Source organism: Beta vulgaris, chromosome 7 (genome assembly GCF_026745355.1).
Source record: "Beta vulgaris subsp. vulgaris cultivar EL10 chromosome 7, EL10.2, whole genome shotgun sequence".
Classification (NCBI taxonomy): domain Eukaryota; kingdom Viridiplantae; phylum Streptophyta; class Magnoliopsida; order Caryophyllales; family Amaranthaceae; genus Beta; species Beta vulgaris.
In genome coordinates this window covers 16303826-16315443 of record NC_079208.1, presented here as the reverse complement: position 1 = coordinate 16315443, position 11618 = coordinate 16303826, and positions in this window count along the sequence as shown.

Below are 11618 nucleotides of genomic sequence, written 5' to 3'. Positions count from 1 at the left end.
TCCAATGCAATCAACGATTGAAAACTTGATAAATCAAAAAATTCAGGCTGACCGCTTTCAAGAAATTCAATTGACAAATTGCAAATTTCCAGATTTAAGACATACTCCCTCTGTCCCAAATTATTTGCTACATTTGCTTTATTAGAAAGACCAAGGAGGGAGTAGGGGCCACTGACAGAACAAGAATTAACAAAAAAACAAATAGGTAAATTGTGGGACCTATGTACTATATATAGAAATATTTAGAATTTTTTCCTTGAATAATGCAAAAGTGGGTTTTAATTCCCAAAATATGCCCCAAAAACAAAAATTCCCTGCGTACCGTCCACGTAGGACAGCACGCGAGAAAAAAAAAATTCGCAGCGCATATTCCAGCTTAAGTTCTAGCTTAAATTGCATCTCCACGAGCCCCTCATCAAACTTGGGTTCGAACCCAGCCGCGACCCACCCGCGAAAGAAGCTTTCCAGCTCCTCGCGGCGTACCGAATCCTCCATTAATGGGGGTTCCCGAAGTGTGTCCGCCAGCTCCCCCTTGCCTTTCTGTATAAGAACCTTTTGAATTCGTCGTACCAAAGGTTTGGACGGTACGCAGGGAATTTTTTTTTTTTTTTGGCATATTTGGGAATTAAAACTCACTTTTGCATTATCCAAGGAAAAAATTCCAAGTATTTACAAAATCAAAGAGGGAGTAATAGACAAATTTGTAAATAAAATGTGGGACCTATGTACCATATATGGAAATATTTACAGATGTAGCAAATAAATTAGGATACACCTAACAAAATAATGTAGCAAATAAATTGGGACGAGTAACACAAACAAATTTGAATCAAGAGAAGCCAAAATTATATTGCAGATTCGAACAAATTTGAATCAAAGAAATGTGCAACAAAGAAATTTCCAGATTTTGAAATTTTGAATCAATAGCAAATTTCTAGATTTTAAACGTACACACAAAGAGGAAATTTGAATCAAAGCGCTGCTCTCCTCTTGCGAAGGTGCTGCAAAAGTTATTTTCTCTCTCCTCTGGTGATCGATGGTTCTTTTCTCTCTCCTCTCGCAATCGGTGGTTCTTCCATGTTGGCGCTCGCTCAGCGGATCTCGAAACCAAGGCAAAGGCGTTGTGTGATAGTGCCCGCTAGTGGCTCGTGTTCGCTGGTCGCCGGTGGTCTCTGGTGGTGTGAAGGGGAGACAGGGTGAAGGAGAAGCAGAGAGAACCTATCAACTGAAATTTTAGATCAAAGAGATTGAACGAGATTGTTATGCATTGAACGAGATCGAGAAGAGAGAGATTAGAGGAACAAGTGTAGAGGTTTTGTTGATCTTCAAAGTTTTGTTTACAATTTTCTCAATCCTCCTCTTTTTCTTTTCTACATAATCAATACCTTAACTCCAAAATTACACGAGTTTGGTGAAAAATATTACTCCCTCCGTTTTTTTTTATTTGCTACATTTTGTCATTTAGAGGTGTCTCAATTTATTTGCTACATTTGCCAATCTTACTACAAATGATTATAAACCAAATCCCTCAAAATATCAGCCCATAATATTTAGCCCAACTAAACCCCACCCAACCCATTTAATCCCCAACCTCCCCATTAAATCCCCCAACTCCCCCATTTAATCCCCCAACTCCCTTTATAATCCTTCCCTCCAAACCCTAATCTCATTTGTTCCGTCACTTTCCTCTCTCTCCTTCTGACTCTCTCTCTCCTTCTGACGCTCACTTTCCTCTCTCTTCATCTTCTTCAAACCCTCAGATCTAGGGTTTTACACTCCAAATTTGTTGAAAAAAACAGTAGATTAATTCTCTTCTCTTTTCTGCGATCATTATAAACCTAGTTTTTGTGGTTTTTGAGTGATTTAAGAAAAGCGAGTCCCCTGTTTCTTGTATTTTTTGGGTATATGATGGATGAGTTAACTCTGAATTCAAAGAAACGACTCTTTGATTTGATGGACGAGTTCGATGCTGAGGCAAAAAAATCTAGGGTTTAAAAAAACCCTTGGATTTTGGTTCGTTTTGTTGGGCTTGTGGCGCGCATTCAAGGAAACCACCAGATCTTCAATTTGGTGGTGTAGTTGAGGGCAAAAAAGGGAAAACTTGCAAGATCCACCACCGGAAGGCTTTAAATCATGGCGATCTTACCTCTGTTGGTATAAAAACCATCTCGAAATGGTTTTCCAGCGTCCCCTTTCTAAATTTGGCTCAGATCGGTCCACTCCTTAACTTAAATCTCTGTTTTTACAATTTTAGGAAGCTTTTTCAACATGCTTTGTCTGTGGGGTTGCGTTTGATTAGATTGCATGTATAGGTTTTTGTGTTTTTTACTTGTTTTTGCCTTGATTTGTTCATACGCATGTTGATTTTGCCTTGATTTGTTCATATGCATGTTGTTTTTGCCTTGATCTGTTAAAACATGTAATTTTTGGCCTTGATTTGTTTATTTTTTCCTTGATTTGTTCGAAAATAAGTTTATGTAGCCTTGATTTTTTTATTTTTTCCTTGATTTGTTCGAAAATAAGTTTAGGTTTGCCTTGATCTGTTTATATAAATGTCATTTTACCTTGATTTGTTCATACGCATGTTGATTTTGCCTTGATTTGTTCGAAAATATGTTTACGTAGCCTTGATTTGTTAAAACATGTTATTTTTGCCCTTGATTAGTTCTGTTTATATGTTATGTTTGCCTTGATCTGTTAAAACATGTTATTTTTACTTGATTTGTTCTGTTTATATGTTATTTTGCCTTGATCTGTTAAAACATGTAATTTTTGGCCTTCATTTGTTCTGTTTATATGTTGTGTTTGCCTTGATCTCTTAAAACATGTAATTTTTGGCCTTGATTTGTTCTGTTTATATGTTATTTTGCCTTGATCTGTTAAAACATGTAATTTTTGGCCTTCATTTGTTCTGTTTATATGTTGTGTTTGCCTTGATCTGTTAAAACATGTAATTTTTGGCCTTGATTTGTTTTGTTTATATGTTATTTTGCCTTGATCTGTTAAAACATGTAATTTTTGGCCTTCATTTGTTCTGTTTATATGTTATGTTTGCCTTGATCTGTTAAAACATGTTATTTTTACTTGAGTTGTTCTGTTTATATATTGTGTTTGTCTTGATCTGTTAAAACATGTTATTTTTGGACTTGATTTGTTCTGTTTATATGTTGTGTTTGCCTTCAACTGTTAAAACATGTTATTTCTGGCCTTCATTTGTCCTGTTTATATGTTGTGTTTGCCTTGATCTGTTAAAACATGTAATTTTTACTTGAGTTGTTCTGTTTATATGTTGTGTTTGTCTTGATCTGTTAAAACATGTTATTTTTGGACTTGATTTGTTCTGTTTATATGTTGTGTTTGCCTTCAACTGTTAAAACATGTAATTTTTGGCCTTCATTTCATCTGTTTATATGTTGTGTTTGCCTTTATTTGTTAAAACATGTTATTTTTGGACTTGATTTGTTCTATATATATGTTGTCTTTGTCTTGATCTGTTAAAACATGTTATTTCTGACCTTCATTTGTTCTGTTTATATGTTGTGTTTGCCTTTATTTGTTAAAACATGTAATTTTTGGCCTTGATTTGTTCTGTTTATATGTTGTGTTTGCCTTTATTTGTTAAAACATGTAATTATGGCCTTGATTTGTTCTGTTTATATGTTGTGTTTGGAGGGAAGGATTATAAAGGGAGTTGGGGGATTAAATAGGGGTCTTGGGGGATTAAATGGGTTGGTTGGGTATTAGTTGGGTAATAATTGTGTGTGTGTTGGTGTGATCCTCTATGATGAAATAGGATGTTACATCCAAATTTTACTCCATTTTGCATTTAATCAGTGAAAATGATTAGAATTAGTAGATAAAGAATTGATGAGGCATTTGTGTTATATTTTGGTTTTTGTTTGGCTGTCCAATAGATTTTAATGACATATAGAAAGTTTACATGAGAGGTGCACTATGTTCCTCAATGATGAATGAGGTCTGATGATTTATACTTTGGACATTATGCCTTTTAAGACCAGTATACTCATGTTGCCACCAATTTTTTGTGCTCTTCTTTTCAACTTTTCCTCTGTTTTAATAGCATGTGTTGAGTAATATGGATGAGTGGGGACTCCCTGAGAGGAACTTAAATCATGCCTAACTTGTGTTTTATAAATTGGCCTTCATTATCATTTTGTCTTAAATATGATTGAGAAAAAAATGAAATCTAATTGAATTTTTCTTGAACAATGTTTAATTTGATTTTCTTTTTTCTCAATCATTTGTTTGATACAATGATACCCTGTTTTTGTTCTTAACTTCACATGAACTTTTTTTTACATAACTTCACTGACTTTTATTACTAACATGAATCTACTGCACTACTGTTTTTTTAAACCTAATAACTGAACTTTTTTTTTACTAACTGTTTTATTATGGATGTTATATGAATGTTTTCTTTTTTTAACTTAACATAACCCAAAAGTTTACATATTATAAATGTAAAGTTTAGTACAAAATGTTTTAACTACATATACAAAATGTTTAACAACCTATATATGTTGTATTTTACTTACAAAATGTTCTTGCACTCTAATGCCCAAAAAATTGGCCTTCAAATGCCCATTGCTTGCTGTTTTTGCTTTATATTATCCCAATACCATCATCTGAATCTTCATCCCCATAGTTTGCTTCTTCTTGATCATCTTCAAGATGACCTTCTTCTGCCCATTTTGCTCTCTTCTACTAATTGTGGGCTAATGACAATACTGTTGGTAACTCACCCCTCCTCTCAAGTGATTTCTTCCCCATATGTGGTATGTGGTAATTGTTGTTACCCTTAACTATTAGAGTCTCCTTCATCACTTGTTGTAGAGTTAACCAAATATGATTGCATAGCTTAGGATCATAGTTGTCAATGATTGTTGTCACTGCCTTCACCAACTGTTTCACACTTCTAGGTGCTATTTGATCTTTTAAGGTTTGAATTGCATTAAAAAAACCAAGATCTAACACATTCATATCTGGTGACTGTGCTGGCTGATTGATTAATCTGATATCAAAACCATCTTTATTTTTGTGCTTCCAACATGAACTGCTCATCATTACTTGTTATGTGTGGCCTTGCATTGTCTTGGACAATCCATATTTGCTTGCATCCATCCTCTGGCCACTTTTCTTATAGATGGCAGTATGTGCTTTATGATTTCTCCCTTATGACATCTTTTGTGATGCTTAATTGAGCTTTGGTTTCAATCACCCCAGCATCTCTGTTACAACTTGACCTCTTTGCTGCCACCTCTTCTATGAATGGGAAGATTCCTATCTTCCCATCAAAACTGACCTCTCCATCAGTGAATGTGTGGCCTTGCTAGTGCAGCTATGAACATACTTTGACAATGAACCTCTTGCTTTTGCATCTTCTATATGGCTCTCTTTCACCGGAGCTAGGTAGTACCTTTGAGAAATTTTGCTCATGCAAAACCATTTCTCATCCACATGACCAAATTATACATGTTGCTGAATTTTGGTATTGTTTGGATAGTGTTTGGTATGATAGAACCCAAACACCACAACACCCTTGCAATTTATGTGCTGGGTCAGATGTGGTTTTATGGCATTAGTGTGTTTTTTATTGCCCCCTTTTCACCAACCTGTGCAATGTAGACCTGTGTATGCCTAGGGTGCTGCTGTTGCTCTTATAGTAGTCCTCTTTCTTAGAGGAATTGCCATTAACCTTTGAGGATCAATTGAATTCTTTTTCTTCCTACCCTCCCTGTTTTTCTGTGATTCACATCTATTCTTGCATTTTCTTGAAGTTGTTGTCTTACATTCTTCCATATTCTTCAATTGTCCACCTTGAAGTATTCAATTCAATTGGCAATTCTTTTTATAGCCCCCTGTGGTATAGTGAATCTGCCATTAACTTTTGTGTAAGCTACTTGTTGTAGCCTGTTTGCAACATGACATCTTGAATGGTTGTGCAAAAAATGGGTCATGTTGACCACTTGTTCTGGCTGTTGCTGTTCTTCATCTGATTCACTATCTGTCCAATCATATTCTGAGACGTGAACATCTGAGTCATCATCTAACCACTCAGCAACAACCTCATCTTCACCATTTCCATGTTCCATTGCTGTGAAGAAATTTTCTTCTTCTTCACTTGATGCTGCTGGTGCTCTGTTAAGGTCAAAGGCCTCTTGTTGTGGCTGAACTTGTAATTGTGGTAATGGTTGTGGTACTGGTTCTGGTTCTGGTTCTGGCAGTGGGTCATTCAGATCAAAAGTTGGGTAATTTGGTGATGAATTAAGAGCTGATGGGGATGGTGTTGAAGTGTTATCAGTAGAACTGTCTAGGGGGGCCATAGCTAAGCTATGGATGCCAGACAATGTTCAAGCGGAGAAAGCTTCCACACTATCCTCAAGTGAAGCTAATTAATCAGAAATGGCCTCTATAAAACTCTATGATGATTTATCTGAGAGTTAATCTACCCAAACCCACCCCCTCCCCAAGAAAATGGCTACTGTTTGGTGTTTTTTATGGTGGTTTAGGCTGCTGGTTGGTGTCTTTGATGGTGGTGGTGGCTGGCTGCTGGTTGGTGTCTTTGGTTTGGTTGATGGAAGTGGTGAAGAAATTAAATGCAAGTGCAAAAGTGGTTGTGTATATATAGTCCACAGTTTGTTAGGATTTTTTTTCATGTTTTTTGGGGGAAAATTCAATTCCCCCTTAATTTCGAATTTTTGGGGAAAATTTCAAAACCCTGTTATGTAATCTAGCTTAAAAATTTTGGAGGGAAAATTTTAGTTCCCTTTGGTTGTATAATTGTAACAGAAAATTTTAGTTCCCTTTGGTTGTATAAAAATTTTGGAGGGAAATGAAATCCCTCCTTCAATATATGTGGCGCCTACTTTAAAAAGAATGTGGGCCAACTGCTTTTTTTGCCTTTTAATCTGCTTTATCACAAGTTAATTAAGCACCATTACTTTTCTTTAAATCACCAACTGCACACCCTCTGCACAGTGGTCCCCACCCTTTTCCTTGGTCTTTGTGAAAAAGTGCTTGTAGCAAATAAAAAAAGACGGAGGGAGTATAATTTGGAGAAATGACATAAAAAAATTATAAAAATATGAATTACATAAATAATGACATAAAAGTTAGCAATGAAAATTTCCTCAGGTATTTTTAAGGTTTGACATGATTCTCAAATTACTTTTAACATTTGGAAAATTCCCCATATACTCCTCAACTTTGACTTTGTGTTCAAAATACTCTTACTAGGGGTGTTAATGAGCCAAGGTGCCTCGCAAACTATTCGAGCTATGCTCGGTCAAAGCTCGGTCAAAGCTCGGCTCGAGAAGGCTCGACTCGAGTTCGGGTCGGCTCAAGACCCTAACGAGTCGAGCCTGAGCTACCTTAAACTCGACTCGAAAGCTCACGAACAGGCTCGATTGTTTTTTAATAAAAATACTTCCTTTGTTTCTTAATAAGTGCAACATAGAGAAAGTGGGGGAATACCAAGAAATGTAGATAGAGAAAGTTGGGACCACAATAAAGTAGAGTAATTCAAGTGATGAAACAAAAAAATTGTGGTCCCCTCTTGCTTTTTTGGTGGCATATTTGTAATAATTTTGAACTTTTTTTACCATTTTGAGCTTGGTTGCACTTATTGTGACTATTTCAAATAAGGGAAATGTTGCACTTATTAAGAAACGGAGGTAGTATTTCATTAATGTTTAATATAAGATAAAAAAAATTAATAAATAATCATGGTTAACAGCAGCCATGTTAGTAGTCATAATATTTTCAAAGTCGTGATTTTTGGTTTGAATAACAAAGTTGAGATAGCCGCTAAAATCCCACTTGTATACTTTTCCACTTCATGGATTGGGACAACTAGGGATTGAGGCGGATCCAATATTTTAAGTTTGGGGATCTTGAACAAACCATCTAATAAGAACACATTGAGAAATCAAACAATAATTTTATGATGCACATATCGATAATGAGAACCAAGTTAATAATTAGATAGTGTACAGGTTGTAAGAGAGATAGTATTACTTATTTATTAACTAAACAAATATAAGGAGTTGATAATTAGATAGTATGCACAGAGACTAACAAGTAGTTCAACATACTATATAATAATTTTTTTACTTAGTCAAATTTAGTATATAAAAAGTGAATGTAGTCGAGTTATGATATTTTTTTAAGAGCAAATAAATTAATTGTTAGAAATGTATGATTGAAAGATCATCTGTCAAAGACTTGGAGCACATAAAAACAAATGAATTTGTAGTCTTAAAATTTGTTTTAAAAAAATGGATATTAGAAAGAAGAAAAATGAAAAGAAATACTAGAAATGAATTGCTATTCTCTCTCTCTCTTCCTATTTCATTGTTGCTCATCAAAATAGACAAAAGAAAGAGCAAGGCTATATAACAAATAGAAAAAGTAAAGGCAAAGCTTCTTCGTAAAATAACAAATTTTCGCAGTACGCAGCATCATGCATCCCACATCGGTGGGTTAGCTGAGGACAATGGTTTCATGCGGTTATAAAAGCAAGTCCTTAAGCTCCTAATTCCCTACAGCATGCTAGCTATTTGCTTGGGCTTTGCTGACAACAATTGTTTAGCAATTGGGCCCTTGAATTATTAAGTGTTTGGGCTTATGATATCTAACGTTGTTTGAAAGTGATTTTCGAGCTTCTCGAGCCTGTCGAGTTTGGAAGTGATTTTCGAGCTTCTCGAGCTTGTCGAGCCGAGCCGAAAATTTACAACTCGAGCTCGAGCCGAGCCCAATATTTTTAAGCTCGATGAGCTTCGAGCTCGAGCCGAGCCTAATAAAATGTGTTTTCGAGCCGAGCCTAGTAAGGTTTGGTCGAATCGGCTCGTGAACACCCCTAACTCTTACTATTGATGGAACTCTAACGCCGTTAGAGTTTCTTTCTCTTATTCCTCTCTATCTTCATCTTCTTCATCTCTTGTCTCACCATCTTTCATTAATGATATCCTAAACTTTCAATTTTCTCCTTTGTTGGGCCTCTGCGTGAGTGTCCTATGCGAAGGCAGGGCATCTGCGTGAGTGTCCTATACGAAGGCAGGTTAGAGAAAAAAATTTCTTACCGTTCTAAATAAGGAGCCCATAAAAAGTGTTAGATGTTTTATGTCAATACTTGTTTTATTAGTAGATGTAATGGAGTAATTTTTTTTGTTATTGTAGTTAGGCTTTGTTCTTTTAAAGTAATTAAATCGTAAATCATTTCAGTTCAGTTCAGTTCAGTGCAGTTCATTCATTTCAGAGTAAATCAGTTCAGGCAAATTCATTTCAGAGTAGATTAGTTCAGACAAATTCATTTCAGAGTAGATCAGTTCAGACAAATTCATTTTAGATCAGTTCATATAAATTCATTTCAGATCAGTTCAGTTCAAACAAATTTATTTTAGTTAAGTTCAAACAAATTCATTTGAATTCAGTTCAAACTTATTCAGTCCAAAAGAATATAGCCTTAGTGACTTGTAAGGCCATAACTTTTTCACCGATGAGTAGCCCCAAATTATATTAATACTCTCGGGTATATGTAGAGGCTAAATGACAATGAATCTAACCAAATGAGCATGTATACTTTCAAATGAGTATGTATTCAATCAAATTAGTATATATCAAATGAGTATGTACTCTTTCAAATCAGTATTATGATGAGATGAATATTTATCTTTTCAATTGATTACAAATTTTTTACATTTTGTGTTTTTGTTTCTTTTTTTTTCCCTCTTTTTTGGTAAAGATCTTGATGGTAATTTTTGAAAAAAATGAAAACAACCTTGCAATTGATGTCCCAATTAACGAAAGAGAGATCCCAGTAAATGAAGGGGGTGAATGAGTTTGACATCAGGAAAAAATGCAGCAAAAACCAATTAGTGTTCATTGGACTATAAATATATGTTCGTTGTATTATTATAATGTACTTATTGAATTCGTGTTGGTTATATGTTTATTATATTTTGCCTTATGTGTATTATATGTTTGTTCAAATGTTAGATATATTTGTTCATATGATCATTGCATGTTTGACACATATTAATTGCATTAATAACATGAACTATGACATATGTTCATTGTCCCATTAGCATATATATGTTCGTTGAAATATCTGTTGGTCAAATGTTCGTTGCATTTCAGTCATATGTTCATGTGTTTGTGGTATATTCAATGAAATGAATGAATTAATGATGGGTTAATTATCATACATTTATCTACAAATATTTGATATTTGTCCAAATGTTCTTTTTATGATTATATGATGTTTGTTGTACTATTTATGAGTACAATGTGCACAACTTAGGTCAATGTTCATTGTATTACTAACATGTATTCCCTAAAATCATTTTAGTCCCATGTTCGTTATATTTGGTCATGTATTTATTGTGTGTCTAGGAGCATGTTCATTGTAATATTAAAATGTGTTCCTTGTATGTTTGAAAGATTATGTTCATTATATTATATCTTGAAGAATTTTGTTTTAACTACTTCTCCTTTCTTTCTTGTATCAGTTCAATTCGATTAGTCCAGACAACTAATGATATGTTACAGTGTCGAAATCTCAACAATCAAATCAATCGGAAATGGGAAGAAGCAAGCAAGAACATCTTAATGAACTCAATAGTGTTTAGTGATCAATAAATCTTAATTTGTAAGATCCTGGTGTTCATATGGGATATAATGTATTGTATTGGTTATATTTATACCTTTAGGTACATACTATATTTTGAATATACCATCTTTTGTAGTTACTTATTTTTAGATATATAATCATATAACTATTCAGTTGAGTTATTCATTATAGATAATATGTTGTTTATTGCAGAATCATATTTGTACATTACAAATAATTATAATGAAAACATAAATATTTATCACACTGAACATATAAGTAATTTGACAAAACATTTTGAAGAACTTAGATGAACAAAATAACAATTTGAACCAACAGTAGGTTGAATAAAGTGAGAAATAAACAATTGGTGAATTCGAAACATATTTTGAAATTTGAATTTTGAAAATCAACAGCAATTCTGAATTTTGAAAATTCGTAAACATACTGAATTTTGGAATAACTCGAAAATATTCAACCCAAAATTGTAATTGTTCATTCAAGAAAAAGAATGTGTTTTTTACACTAAATTTTTCATAAACGTTCATTCCGAAATTGCAAATGTTCAATAAAAATAGTGTGTGTTCATTGTACTACAATGTTCATTGGAATAAATTGGATGTTTATTGGTTTGCAATGCACATGAGGTGAAAAAGTTAAAAATGGATCCCACAAATGTTCAATCCAAAATTACAAATGTTCATTAAAATAACAAAACGATACCGTTTGTATTGTACGCACCATTTCTATGGTAGACTCACATCTCATTTGCAGTGAAAGAGGAACGACAGGAGTCTAATGTTTGGGTTTTTCATTTTATTTTATCTTCTTTTTCCCTTTTTTCTTTCCCCTTCTTTACTCCTTTTCTTTTATATTCCCTCTTCTTACTTTTCTTATACAAGTTTATTCCTTCTTTTCTCTTAATATTTTCCTTACTACTTTTAGTTTGTATAAATACTCTTACTCTCACTTGTTTAGGGAGGAAAAA